The sequence below is a fragment of the Gorilla gorilla genome, chromosome 11, assembly GCF_029281585.2.
Source record: "Gorilla gorilla gorilla isolate KB3781 chromosome 11, NHGRI_mGorGor1-v2.1_pri, whole genome shotgun sequence".
NCBI lineage: Eukaryota > Metazoa > Chordata > Mammalia > Primates > Hominidae > Gorilla > Gorilla gorilla.
In genome coordinates this window covers 45,593,257-45,607,326 of record NC_073235.2, presented here as the reverse complement: position 1 = coordinate 45,607,326, position 14,070 = coordinate 45,593,257, and the positions used below count along the sequence as shown (strand labels likewise).

The window sequence follows — 14,070 nt, the reverse complement described above, 5'->3', positions numbered from 1 at the left end:
TTCTAGACTTTGACTACTTTGGTCCTCAGTTTCTACATCTGTACAAAGTGGGGATGTAGAATTTTAGGGCCCCAATGACCCCTAAACAAACTGCAGATCTTCAATGGAGGCAACATGCCAGAAGCCTATATTCTTTAAATAAGTCCAGTGTGGACAGTTTTTCCTTCATTACTGGAAAACAGGACACTTTGATTGACTTCAAGGTCATGTATCTAATCTGTGTTTTGAGTTAAAAAAAATAGTATAAAATAGACCTCATATAAACACTAGAATCCTATTGGGAAATGCTCTGGGAAATGCTTGTTCCTGAAAGACACTTGAGAGGCAGGAGGAATTTTTGTCAGTTTGGCCACGTTCAACCTGGGTCCTCAGCTCACTGAGAGGAATGAAGAGCTGCATCATCCACCTACACAATTTAGGCCATTCTTTATTTTTAATTTATTTTGACTGAGCACATTTGGTCCAAGCGTTTGAAAGTGAAACATTCTGCATGCAACAATGCCACCATATTTAGATGATGCCATTTCCTCTCTGACTCACTCATTACTGCTCATGAAGAAAACCTGAGAAGTTGAGTCTTCTGAGGAATTCCAGAAACTGAAAAAAAAAAAAAAAAAGAAAAGAGGAAGTCTTCTTTTATCCCTGTTGTTAGGATTAAAACTCTCCTCTTCACTTTCATAAAACTTGGTGGAAGTACCTCTGGTAGCTTATTCTGACTTAGATTTAATGATGTTTATCTTTATTTCTAATTCTTGTTCTTTTCTTTGGGAGTAGGAATCCTATTTCTCTATTTTCTGTATATATATATGTATAAATGCTAAAATAATTCTAACACAGGATTTTTTTTTTTTTTTTTGAGACAGGGTCTGGCTCTGTCACGCAGGCTGGAGTGCAGTGTCACAATCTCAGCTCAATGCAGACTCAACCTCCCAGGGTCAAGCAATCCTTCCACTTCAGCCTCTTGAGTAGCTGGGACCACAAGAGTGCACCACCAGACCTGGCTACTTTTTGTACTTTTTGTAGAGAGGGGGTTTCACCAGGTTGCCCAGGCTGGTCTCAAACTCTTGAACTGAAGCGATCTGCCCACCTCACCCTCCCAAAGTGCTATCATGCCTGGCCCTCAAACAGGATTTTTAATGATGCAATAATTGAACCAGTCCCTTACAGTTGTGCATTTGATTCCTGCTTTCTATCTTTATAAATAATATTTAGACAAGCTTTCCTGAATGTAATCTTTATGAATTTTTCTGGAGTCTATTATGTTTCCAAAGGTAGCCACAACCAGAAAGCCCATCCATGTGGTCTCCTACAGTATGCCTATGCTGCTTCAGCATCAAGAAGTAGTATCAATTTCCCTTTCCTTGGGATCTAGGCTAGCCCTGTGACTTGTTCTGGTCAGTAGAATCTAGTGGAAGTGACACTGGGAAACTTTCAAAGCTTGGCCTAAAGACATCTACAGCTTTTGCTGTCACCACTTAAAATGCTCGCTTTTGGGATCTAGTCACTATGAAAAGGGGCCTGAGCATCCATGGGGTGGGGTAGGGTGGGGGTGGGCAGAAAGAGAGAGATAGAAGTCTCAGGTGTCCAGCATCTCAGCTATCCCTGCTAAAGTGCCAGATATGTAAGTCAAGTCATCTTAGTTATTCCAGCCCCAGATGCCATTGGAGTGGAATTTAACCCTGTAAGACATTCCAGACAATGACATGTAAGTGGAAAAACCACTCCAGCTGAGCCCTGTCCAATTTCTGATTTACAGAATTATGGGCAAATCAAAACATTTTTCTCCCAGCCATGAAATTTATGCAGCAATAGAAAATTAAGACATTTTTAAATTTAGAAAAATGCTTAGAAATACAATTATAATTCTAGTTTATAGAAGGATAATATTTCTGGAAAATACCAAGCAGAGGTCTTTCTGGTCTCCTTAAATCATGATTCCTGTGAGTTCTCATAGGGGATTTTAGATTTAGGGAGACACAGATACAGTGTAACATAATTCATTGTTCAGCTGTGTGAAATTAGGCTTTCCTGCATTCTTCCTTGAGACTTACAGTCTGGAAAATCAGAAACCTTTTCAAGAGGAAAACAGGTGTTAAAAGAAAAACTTCAACCGAATTAAGTTTAAAGGAGTTTAATTCAGCAATGAATTATTCATGAATTGGGCAGCCTTCTGAGCCAGAGTAGTCTTAGAGACTCCAGCACACCCAGTTGGTGGAAGAAAATTTATGGACAGAAAAAGGAAAGTGACATACAGAGAATGGAAGTGAGGTATTGGTTACAGCTTGGTGTTTGCCTTACTTGAACATGATTTGAACAGTTGGCTACCTTTGATTGGCCAAAACTCAATGATTGGCACAAGTGTAGGCTACCGTCTGTTTACACCTCCATTTGTTATAGTTTACAATGTACAGAAAAACATTAAGGCCAAGCTTAAGATATGTAAGGAGGCAGGTTTAAACCTAACTTGATTTAACAAGGGTTTAAAAGTCACTTAAAATAGTAAACATGTGAAGAAGCAAATCTGGTGGAGTAGGTCTATACAGTTATTCTCTAAGCAGTGATTCACAGACTTCAGCATGTGTCAGATCACTGGGCTCCACCCTCAGAGTTCCTGAACAACTAGGTAGAGCCCAAGAATTTGTGTGTCAACTACTATTAAGACATTGCTGTTGCTGTTGGTCCAGGGACCACACTTTAAGAACCACTACTCAAGACATCATGGTGAGATTCAAAACAGAGAAATGCTGTAAGTAGGGCATTCATCTGAAGGGAGCCTAGGGAGATTTTTTTTTTTTTTTTAATGACAGAAACTTCAAACAAAGATTGGGCTGAGGAGAAATTGGGCTGAGGCAGAAGAAAATCCCTACACAGTACTGATGACCCAAAGGAAGAAAGGCTTTTTGTTTTGATGCCTTTTTAAAACTCTGAGTGGAAGCCTGCCTAGCAGAGTGCTGTACCTAACTGGGGTAGCTAAAAAAGAGCAGACATCTGGCACCTGATAGGACTATAGTGAAGATTAAAGGAGTTTGTATATATACAGATCAATGAGAAGGCACCTAGCACAGAGTAAATGCTTAACAAGTTACTTACTATTATTATTTATTTATTTATTTATTTTCCAGGACATGTTTATAGCTAAGGAGTTGTTGGCATAGGATGGCTCAGATATTAACACCTCTCTCCAGGTGGAAAGCAAAGGTAGGCGAGAATTAAAATGCGGCATAAATTTCCCAAAGTGGACCTCAGAAGTAGCATCTAGCAAGAAAGATGTCCAGGCAGGAAAAAGGTCGTCTTTGTAAAGTCCAGCAAGGACAAAGACATGGTTAAGAAAACCCCCCTCAGGTGCCATAAAGATAGTTAAGTTCTCATCCCTTACTACTTCTTAGCTATAGATATGTGAGAAAAAAGCAAATTAATAATAATAATAATAGTAACTTATTAAGCATTTACTCTGTGCTAGATGCCTTCTAATTGATCTATATATAAAAACTTACTTAATCTTCACAATAGTCTTCTCAGGTAGGTCTCATTGTTATTCTCATTATTCAGATGGGGAAATTAAGGTGCAAAGAGACTAAGTAACTTGCCCATGGTCATACACTAATAAGTGACAGAGTTAAAATTAAACCCAGCAGTCTGGCTCCTGTGATGACATGCTTATCTGCTTGCAATTTAGAATTAGAGATTTTTTGAGTTTACAAAGTAAATGTTATATACATTGTACAACACCTAACACTTCCACCACTTAAATGCATTCATATAACTGCAGCAAAATAAGTAAATATTCAACATATGAATATTCGCACTAAGTATAATAATAAAAACGATAAGTAGCCTCATGCCAATTCACTTAAAATGAATTAAGTAAGAATATCTTTAATTATCAAGTTTGAGTCCTCTCCCCACCCTACTCTCAGTCGTTTCATGGGGCTTTGGAGCAACAGAGATTTTTCAAAGATGGGAAGTGAGGATGTGTTTTTCTTTTCATAATGAAGTTGGAATGTTTGAATATTTACTTTTTTACTTTGCCACCAAGTCATATGTTATCTGGCAATTTAAAGTCTATTTCCTTGCTTCTCTAAGCGTTCCACCAACATTGGAGATTGCCATTGTTCTGATTATCTGTTGCTATTTAACAAATCATTCCACAATTTAGAGGCTAAAATCAACTCATCTCATGAATTTTTTGTCCAGTATTTGAATAAGACTTGGTTTAATGATTCTTCTGTTCTGTGACATCAACTGAGGACACTCTTACATTCAGCTGGCAAATGCGCTAGTCTAAAGGGGCTGAGATTTATTTACTCACATGTCTAGTACCTTGGTGTGGATGGATAGATGGCTAGCCTCAACTGGGTCTGCTGATGGGAATGCATATATGTGCCTTTTCTAGCATGACAGTTTGAGGGAGCGGGCCTTCTGACATGGTCGCCAGCTTCCCCTTAAGAGACCATTCTAAGAGAGCAGAGTGTAAACTGCAAGGCTTCCACAACAGCCACGAAAGGTCCATATCCTATTGGACAAGGAAGTCACTAAGGTGAGCTCAGATTTGAGAAGAGTTAGATTCCATTTCACAATGAGAAGAGAAACCAAGAAGCCCCTGACCACATTTAATCTAATATATTCATTCAAAATAAGAAAAAACTGATGAGCATTTTTAGCAATTTTCCAATCTCAGTGTTTCCATTTTAACTTTATTCTTTATTAATAGGGTTGAAATTATATTAAATATTTATTGATCATGTATACTGATTATGCATATATGCATGCTTGTTTATTTGTGTCCTTTGTTCTTTATTGGATGTTTATTTTTCCCTTATTGATTTATTAGGGCTTAATAAAGTTTTCATATTACTAGAAAATGGGTTTGCTTATATATTACACACAGATATGGAAGAACATTTCATATTTTTAGAGAGATATAGAGGTGTGGAATAGATTTTATCTTGTTTAATCCTTGCTTCTTGGGTAATTATTCAAAGCTTGGTGATATTAAGACAAATAAAAGTTCTTTGAGACATATACAATACACACACACACACACACACACACACACACACACCCCACAAGGAATTATAAGATTTTCTGTGATTAAATGATTAGAGATAAGAAATCTTTTTAAAGATCTGTATTGGGGCTTTTTCATATGTTATATTAACCCATTTAATCAAAATAAAGATAAAAGAAACATTAGAAATGACAGGAGAGAGTGCCAACATTTGTGGGGCATCTATTGAGCCAATTACTTTGACAAGTGATTTATGAAAAACGGTGTTAGAATATTTATCTTCACAGCAACGCTGAAGAGTAGAAACTAGATGATTCCTTGCCCCATCTACAATAATACAAGTTAGAAAAGTAAGGCATAGATAAGATTAAGGAAATTGCTCCAAATCACAAAGCTATCAAGTCCTGGAGTGGAAGTTCAAACTCCATATCCTTTCCACGTCCTTACAATGCTTCCCTAGTATTCTCCACAACAAAACTACTTTGCCACTAAATGGTCTCTGTTTTGAAACTTTATTTAGATCACAATAAAGAACTTTTAGAAGACACTTGTCCAAGATGGTTTTTACACCTTCAAATGATTAAAAAATGAAAAAAAATATTATGACACATGAAAATTACATAAGATTCAATTTTTTTTCTCAATTTTTTATTTTTGGAATTCCGCCATGCTCATTCATTCCTGTATTGTCTATGGTATCTTTCACACTATAATGTCAGAGTTGTGTAGTTGTCTCAGACTTTATCATCCACAAAACCTAAATTATTTATTCTCTGTTCCTTTACAGAAAAGGTTTACTGACATCTGTATTAAAACACTCATTTCTTGAGACTGTGTTGCACTATGTTAAACATTCCTACTCACAGACACATGGAAAAAACATAACAGAAGACACCTAAAAAATGATTTCTAAAAATTTGTTTTGTAGATGTCATTAAAAATAATTCACTAATACAGAAAACAAAAAATGGCAGAGAAAACAGTATAAGAGTTGAAATTTTCCGGTGAAGATGCTGTCTGCAATAATGCAATACATTTTTCATTGACACACACTTATTAAATAATATGTAAAATACTGACACCTAATGTTAACTTTTTGTATTATAATTTCAGAGAATTTTTCAATAGCCCAAAATAACATTTAGGAAGCTATTAAAAAATTACGGTTAAAAAAAAAAGGTCATATAGTTCTTCCAAATAAAAGTATTTGATTGTTTTTATTGTGTGTTAATGGGATAATATTTCTGAAAATTAAAGGTAGAAAAAGATACATTTAAAGCTTACAATAAAAGTCATGGGCCTGAAAATGAATTGAATATTAGTAGTATGAGTGTATTACTGATAATATCTCAACAAACTAATATTTTAATGCAGGTGTCAGTGAACATTTTCTGTAAAAAAAAAAAAAATAGAGGCCGGGTGAGGTGGCTCATGCCTGAAATCCCAGCACTTTGGGAGGCCAAGGAGGGCAGATCACTTGAAGTCAGGAGTTTGAGACCAGCCTGGCCAACATGGTGAAACCCTGTCTCTACTAAAAATACAAAAATTAGCCAGGCTTGGTGGCACATGCCTGTAATCCCAGCTACTTGGTAGATTGAGGCAAGAGAATCACTTGAACCCAGGGGGCAGAGGTTGAAGTGAGCCAAGATCACACCACTGCACTCCAGCCTGGGTGACAGAGTGAGATTTGATCTCAAAATAAATAAATAAATAAATAAATAAATAAATAAATAAATAAAACAGAGAATATATAACTTAAGCTTTGTGGATGATAAGGTCTGTCACAGCTGCAGAACTCCAGCACCACAGTATGAAAGATAACATAAACAATACATGAATGAATGAGTGTAGGCGAGTTAAAAAAGAACGTGATGAAGAAATTTGAATTTCATATGATTTTCATGCATCATGAACTTTTTTTAAAAATTACTTTTTACCATTTAAAAATGTACATACGATTCGGGGATAATGGCTCATGCCTGTAATATCAGCACTTTAGGAGGCCAAGGCAGGAGGATCACTTGAGGCCAGGAGTTCAATACCAGGCTGGGTGACATAGCAAGAGCCCATCTGTATTTTAAAAATTACAAAATTAGCTAGGTGTGGTGGTGCATGCCTGTAGTCCAACCTACTCTGGAGGCTGAGGTGGGAGAACTGCTTCAGCCCAAGAGGCGGAGGCTGCAGTGAGCTGAGATTGCACCACTGCACTCCTGAGTGGGCGACAGAGCAGGACCCTGTCTCAAAAAAAAAAAAAAAAAAAAGGAAAAGAAAAAAAGAAAAAGAAAATGCACAAACCATTCTTAGCTTCAGAGATGAAAAAAACACAGTTGGTGCATTGGATTTGACCAAGAAGCCATAGTGTACCAACCCTTGTATAAGGCCTTTTCATTGACTGGTTAGTGTAGGACAAAGTTTTTGAACTTTCAAATAGGAAATCTTGGTTTTTAAATGTTTCTCAAATGCATAAAGCACATTTCCATGTGAAGCCCTTCTGTACCACATGCACTCTGCCATTTGCTTGGGATGCTCTTTCCCCAACACTCTGTTCCATTTCTCATCCTGTATATTTCATTTAAATTATTCTACCATGACCCCTCCCAAATCTCATGTCCTCATATTTCAAAACCAATCATGCCTCCCCAACAGTCCCCCAAATTCTTAACTTGTTTCAGCATTAACTCAAAATTCCACAGTCCAAAGTCTCATCTGAGACAAGGCAAGTCTCTTCTGCCTATGAACCTGTAAAATCAAAAGCAATTTAGTTACTTCCTAGATACAACAGGCATACAGGCATTGGGTAAATGCAGCCATACCAAATGAGAGAAATTGACCAAAGCAAAGGGGCTACAGGCCCCATGCAAATCCAAAATCCAGCATAGCAGTTAAATATTAGAGCTCCAAAATGATTTCCTTTGACTCCATGTCTCACATCCAGGTAATGCTGATGCAAAAGGTGGGTTTCCATGGTCTTGGGTAGCTCTGCCCCTGTGGCTTTGCAGGGTAGAGCCTCCCTTCTGGCTGCTTTCACTGGCTGGTGTTAAGTGTCTGTGGCTTTTCCAGGTGCATGGTGGAAGCTGTTGGTGGATCTACTGTTCTGGGGTCTGCAGGATGGTGGCCCTCTTCTCACAGCTCCACTAGGCAGTGCCCCATTAGGGACTCTGCGTGGGGACTTTGACCCCACATTTCCCTTCTGTACTGCCTTATCAGAGGTTCTCCATGAGGGTCCTGGCCCTTCAGCAAACTTTTGCCTGGGCATCCAGGTGTTTCCATACATCCTCTAAGCAGAGGTTCCCGAGCCGCAACTCTTGATTTCTGTGCATTCACAGACTCAATATCATGGGGAAGTTGCCAAGGCTTGGGGCTTGCACCCTTTGAAGCCGTGGCTTGAGCTCTACATTGGTCCCTTCCAGCCACAGCTGGAGCAGCTGGGATGCAGGGTACCAAGTCCCTAGGCTGTAGACAGCATGAGGACCCTGTGTCCAGCCTACGAAACCATTTTTCCCTCCCAAGCCTCCAGGCCTGTAATGGGAGGGGCTGCCATGAAGACCTCTGACATGACCTGGAGACATTTCCCCCATTGTCTTGGGGATTAACATTCAGCTCCTTGCTACTTATGGAAATGTCTGCAGGTGGCTTGAATTTCTCCTCAGAAAATAGGATTTTTTTTTCTCTCTCACATCATCAGGCTGCAAATTTTCCAAACTTTTATGTTCTGCTTGCCTTATGAAATGGAATGCCTTTAACAGCACCCAAGTAACATCTCGAATGCTTGGCCGGGTGTGATGGCTCATGCGTGTCATCCCAGCACTTTGGGAGGCCAAGGCAGGCAGATCACAAGGTCAGGAGATCGAGAACATCCTGGCTAACATGGTGAAACCCCGTCTCTACTGAAAATATTTTTTAAAAAATTAGCCGTGTGTGGTGGCATGCGCCTGTAGTCCCAGCTACTTTGGAGGCTGAGGCAGGAGAATGGAGTGAACCCAGGAGGCGGAGCTTTCAGTGAGCCAAGATCGCAGCACTGCACTCCAGCCTGGGCAACAGAGTGAGACTCCATCTCAAAAAAAGAAAAAAAAGAAAGAAAGAAATTTATTCTACCAGATACTCTAAATGATCTCTTCAAGTTCAAAGTTCCACAAATCTCCAGGGCAGAGGCAAAATGCTGCCAGTCTCTTTGTTAAAATATAACAAGAGTCACCTTTGCTCTGGTTCCCAACAAGTTCCTCATTTCCATCTGACACCAACTCAGCTGGGACTTTACTTTCCATATCACTATCAGCATTTTGGTCAAAGCCATTTAACAATTCTCTAGGAAGTTCCAAACTTTCGCATGTTTTCCTGTCTTCTTTTGAGTCCTCTGAGTTGTTCCAATCCCTGCCTGTTACCCAGTTCCAAAGTTGCTTCCACATTTTTGGGTATTTTTACAGCAGCACCCCACTCTAATGGCACAAATTTACTGTATTTGTCCATTTTCATGCTGTTGATAAAGACGTACCCAGGACTGGGCAATTTTAAAAATAAAGAGGTTTAAAGGACTCAGTTGAAACTGTGGTTCCACATGGCAGGGGAGGCCTCACAATCATGGTGGAAGGTGAAAGGCACATCTCACATGGCAGCAGACAAGAGAAGAAAACTTGTGCAGGGAAAGCCCCCTTTTTAAAACCATCAGATCTCATGAGACTTATTCACTATTTTGAGAACGGCATGGGAAAGACCTGCCCCCACGATTCAGTTACATCCAATCTGGTCCCTCCCATGACACGTGGGAATTATGGGAGCTACAATTCAAAATGAGATTTGGGTGGAGACAGAGCCAAATCATATCAAAGAGCCAATTAAGCTTTATAAATTACCCAGCCTCAGGTATTTCTTTATAGTGATGCAAGAATGATCTAATACAGTATATTAAAGAGAAATGTACCCAATAATATGGTGAAAGACAGGGACAGAAAACCACAATAGAGATTCCCATTCAAAAGGAGAGAAAAAGTATGGAAGGTGCATAGCAATCAGTGGTCCATAACAATTCTGAAATCCAACTGGCACATGTGACCAGTTCCTTGATTAGGACTCAGTTTTACTCCTTTGGAGTGGTTCTCTGAAGGTCCTTGTTTCACTTCTATGCTCTTGATTCTATATTTCTATATTTTGAGTCTTTATTTCTTTTACATGAGAAATAGAACATTCTTGAAGCTGAGTAGCTTTCTCAACCTGCTTCTTGCTAAATTAGTTATCTATGGCTGTGTTATGAATTACCTGAAAACATAGAGGTTTAAAAGAATAAGATTTATAATACCATTGTTTCTGTGGCTCAGATTCAGTAACTTAACTGGGTTCTCTAAGTCATGGTTGCTTGTAAGGCTGCAATCAATGGGCCAATCAATGTGTTGGCAGTCATCTCAAGGCTCAAACAAGGCTGGAGCTTCTTCCAACTCCACTTAACCAGTTGTTGAAAGAATTCAGTTTCACATGAACCATTAGACTAAGGATCTTCATTTCTTGGCTGTTGAATGGAGACCTCTATTAGTTCCTTGCCACATGATTCTCTCCAAAGGGCAGATATCAATATTGCACCTAACTTCCATTAAACTGAGGAAGTGAGAGCACAAGAGAGGGCAAACAAGAGAAAAGCTAGAGTTTTTATGTAGCCTAATCTTGGCAGCAGCATCCCATCACTTTTGCCATAATCTATTATTAGAAGCAAATCAGTATGTTCAGCTTATACTCAAGGGGAGGAAATTACACAAGGAAATAAGTACCAGGAAATGGGTATCATTGGGAGACATCTTGGAAGCTGCTATACCCCAGTCATTTGGGAACCTATAGATCTCTCTTCACTTTGAACTGCCTTCATCTTTTTAAGGCCAATAGATACAACTCTTTTAAAATTGCAGATTTTCTCTGTATCAAATTTTATAATTTACTAGAAAAAAGTGATACTCACAAAAGTCTCATTTCATATTGGGCAGAGAGTTACAGGGCCAGGAAAAAATACTGTTAAGATTTTCAGAAGCAATGTTGTCTAGTTAAGAAGTCCTACAAAATCTGAACTGAAGATCCTACATCTGCACTTTTCATCTGATACTGAGTCTGAAGCCATGTTTAATGGAAGGATTTGATCTTTTCCTTCAGATTGTATTTTCATTTGAGAATCTTTTGCAGGATAAAGAGGTTTATAATTGAGAAATTGTCTTTTTTCCCAACTCTGGAAATCCTGGTTGAAAATGTTTTCTCTATATTCTAATTGAAAATTGAACAAAGCTCTTTATTTCATCTCTTTAGATCTGATTTTTATCATAGGAGAAAAAAACAAAATAAAAATACTTGTCACTTTTTACCTTTGGTCTGGAAATCTTAGCTAAATCTACAAGTTTATTAGATTTTTTTTCTGTCTTTCATGTTACCTCTTGTCACTAACATGAGTCAACTTTTCTCAGGCCTCCAATATCAAAGCACTCATTATCTTTTCAATTCTCATTAATATATTTCTTAAAAAAGCCCTTCTATCTCCACCTAATCTCTGGTCCTAAAGCCAATGGCAGATACATATATACTTCTTAAATCAAATGTATTTGCTTTCAAGTTCCATTCCAGGTAACAAATATATGACCAATAAACTGATGTCTTTAGTTTGGCCACTGGGCAAGAAAACTCTGTCTTTTTCGTAGTTGAGTGCAGCACTGAGGTGAGTACCAATTGTTCCTCTACTGTAGAATAGGATAAAGTTGTTAAGCCCAAAAAAGGTATTAACATTTTATCCTCATTGACAGTCAAGGAATCACCCAAATTTCCCACCTTCCACCACCCCCAAAACCCAAGAAAAAGGGGTATAAATTAGCCCTGTGTAACTCAAACTTATAAGAATCAGATGCAATAATTGGCAAACAAAATTCTTGGTTTTTCCACCCTCCTATTCAACATTTCCCTGGTATACCTAAGAATGCAGGAGTGTAGATTTTTAAAGCAGGCTCAGTAGCAAGTCAGCCAATGTCAGGAATAAGGATAAAGATAAGTTGAAATTTTTCAAACCCAGGAGGTTGACTGCTGGTGGATTGGAGCACCTTATAATAAGAAAGGGGATGCAATAGGAGAGGGAGAGGACTCCCAGCACCACCCCCCATCTCTCCTTGTGTGAGAAGCTCATGTTTGTTTGAGGTAGGGCAACCAGGCCCACATACAAGAGGGACGACTGATCCCTCAAATACACTACACAGTGTGGCTTCCAGGAGTCCTTCACCTTGGGCCTCAGAAACCAATGACATGTTCTCAGCCATATTTCAAAATATACATAGCATTGTTTGCACCAGGGGAATGGGGAACTCTGCCTTGAAAGGAAGTAAACACCTGTGAAACATGCTTTCAGTCTGAAACCACATCTTTTTTTATAGGACCTGACATAAAGTAATTTAACCTGCAATATTATATGCACAACTTTGGAAAGGGGAGTTGTGTTTTACAGGCTGACTTAGTCAACTCCTAACCAATAGTACCTCTGAGCTTAAAGGAAGGGAAACCCTTTCTTAATAATTTCCAGTTCTTCACATTCTTGTTTTCTTGTTAAAAAAATTATATATATATATATGTGGAAGGGTATTTATTTTAGATTTCCCCTTCTTTTATGAAACCTGAAATAGCCAGGTATCATATGATTCATTGACAATATCTCAAACCCATCTAGATTTCACCAGGATACGTGGTTAGTTTGTGCAAGAATGTGCTCCAGTCTGTGCAAATCTACCCTCATTCCATTGTTTTCCCTATCATTGTTATTCAAAGTCCTATGCTGTGGAAAGGACAGAGGAGGAAGTCACAAAACTTTTTATGCACATATATATAAACACAAATACAATCTGTGGGTGAGGTGACAATAGCAGTAGGGGCTCCAGTCTGCACACGTAGTGAGAAAATAAATTCATCCCCCCAATCCCATCCTTTAATGTGAAGGATTCTGCTCCAAGCTTCCAAGTGGCCAGCTAAAGCAATGAGGTATACAAGAACAATATTCCCATCTGACTCACCCAAGTGTCTTCATGTGGAATTTCAGGGTGGAGCTACAAAGTGCAATGGCAGATATTTTAAGTTTTAGTCACATCAACACCTCACTTCTACGTATGAGTTGTTTTTTTTTAAAAAAAAAGTCAGTTGTTTGTAACTAATGATCGTAGAACTTCGTGCCTTAAAACAGAACCAATTTATTATTTTTCACAACTGTGTTAGTTGAATAGGTAATCCTCTGCTTAATATGATATGATCTGAAGTGCTGGGAGAGCTTAAAAGTTTAAAATGTTCTCACTTACCTAACAGCAGAGATGGTGCTGGCTATAAACTCAGTTTGATCTGTTGGCTGGGGCTTTGGTTCTCCTCCATGTAGAACTCTACATATGGCTGGTTTGGTCTACATAGTGTGGTAGCTGGCTTCAAGGAGTAACATTCAAAGTGGTAAAAGTGGAAGCTGCAGATTTCTTAAAATGAAGCTTTGGAAAGTTACACAATGTCACTTCTGCTGCATTCTGTTGATCCCAGCAAGTTACAGGCCCAGGACATATTCTATGTGGGAAGGGAATACACGTGGCCCTAAGCACCAACAGGCATGATTCATTAAGGGACATCTTTGGAGTTTGGTGTATTGGCAATGTTGTGAAGTATGGATTAGGAGGGTATGAGACTGAGAACAGAAAAAGTAGGACTCTACTACCTTAACCCAGGCAAGAAATACTTATAATCAAAACAACGGTGCTTATAAGTGAATGGAGAGCACACAGACACTGAAGACGATATGAAGGTCACCAATAGATGGAGAAATTTGAGGGACTGAGAGAATGCTGGGACAATTTACACGTTTTTACTAGGGTTTGTTTGTTTGTTTGTTTGTTTGTTTGTTTGAGATGGAGTCTCCCTCTGTCGCCCAGGCAGGGGTGCAGTGGCTCTATCTCGACTCACTGCAACCTCTGCCTCCTGGGTTCAAGTGATTCTCCTGCCTCAGCCTCCTGAGTAGCTGGGACTACAGTTACTAGAGTATTTTTACACTACAGTGACCTCACTGAATAAATAGGACCTGAAATCAC

General features: G+C 38.8%; 1 protein-coding gene across 1 annotated transcript in view; it reads right to left on the bottom strand.

The window, feature by feature from the left end:
- ARHGAP15 (Rho GTPase activating protein 15) overlaps nt 1-13,403 on the bottom strand; it is a 689,959-nt gene extending 676,556 nt beyond the window's left edge. The window contains exon 1 of the mRNA XM_055380099.2: nt 13,303-13,403. The gene's annotated coding sequence lies outside the window, so the exon portion shown is untranslated. The remainder of the gene's footprint in view (nt 1-13,302) is intronic.
- Nucleotides 13,404-14,070: the final 667 nt, after the last annotated feature.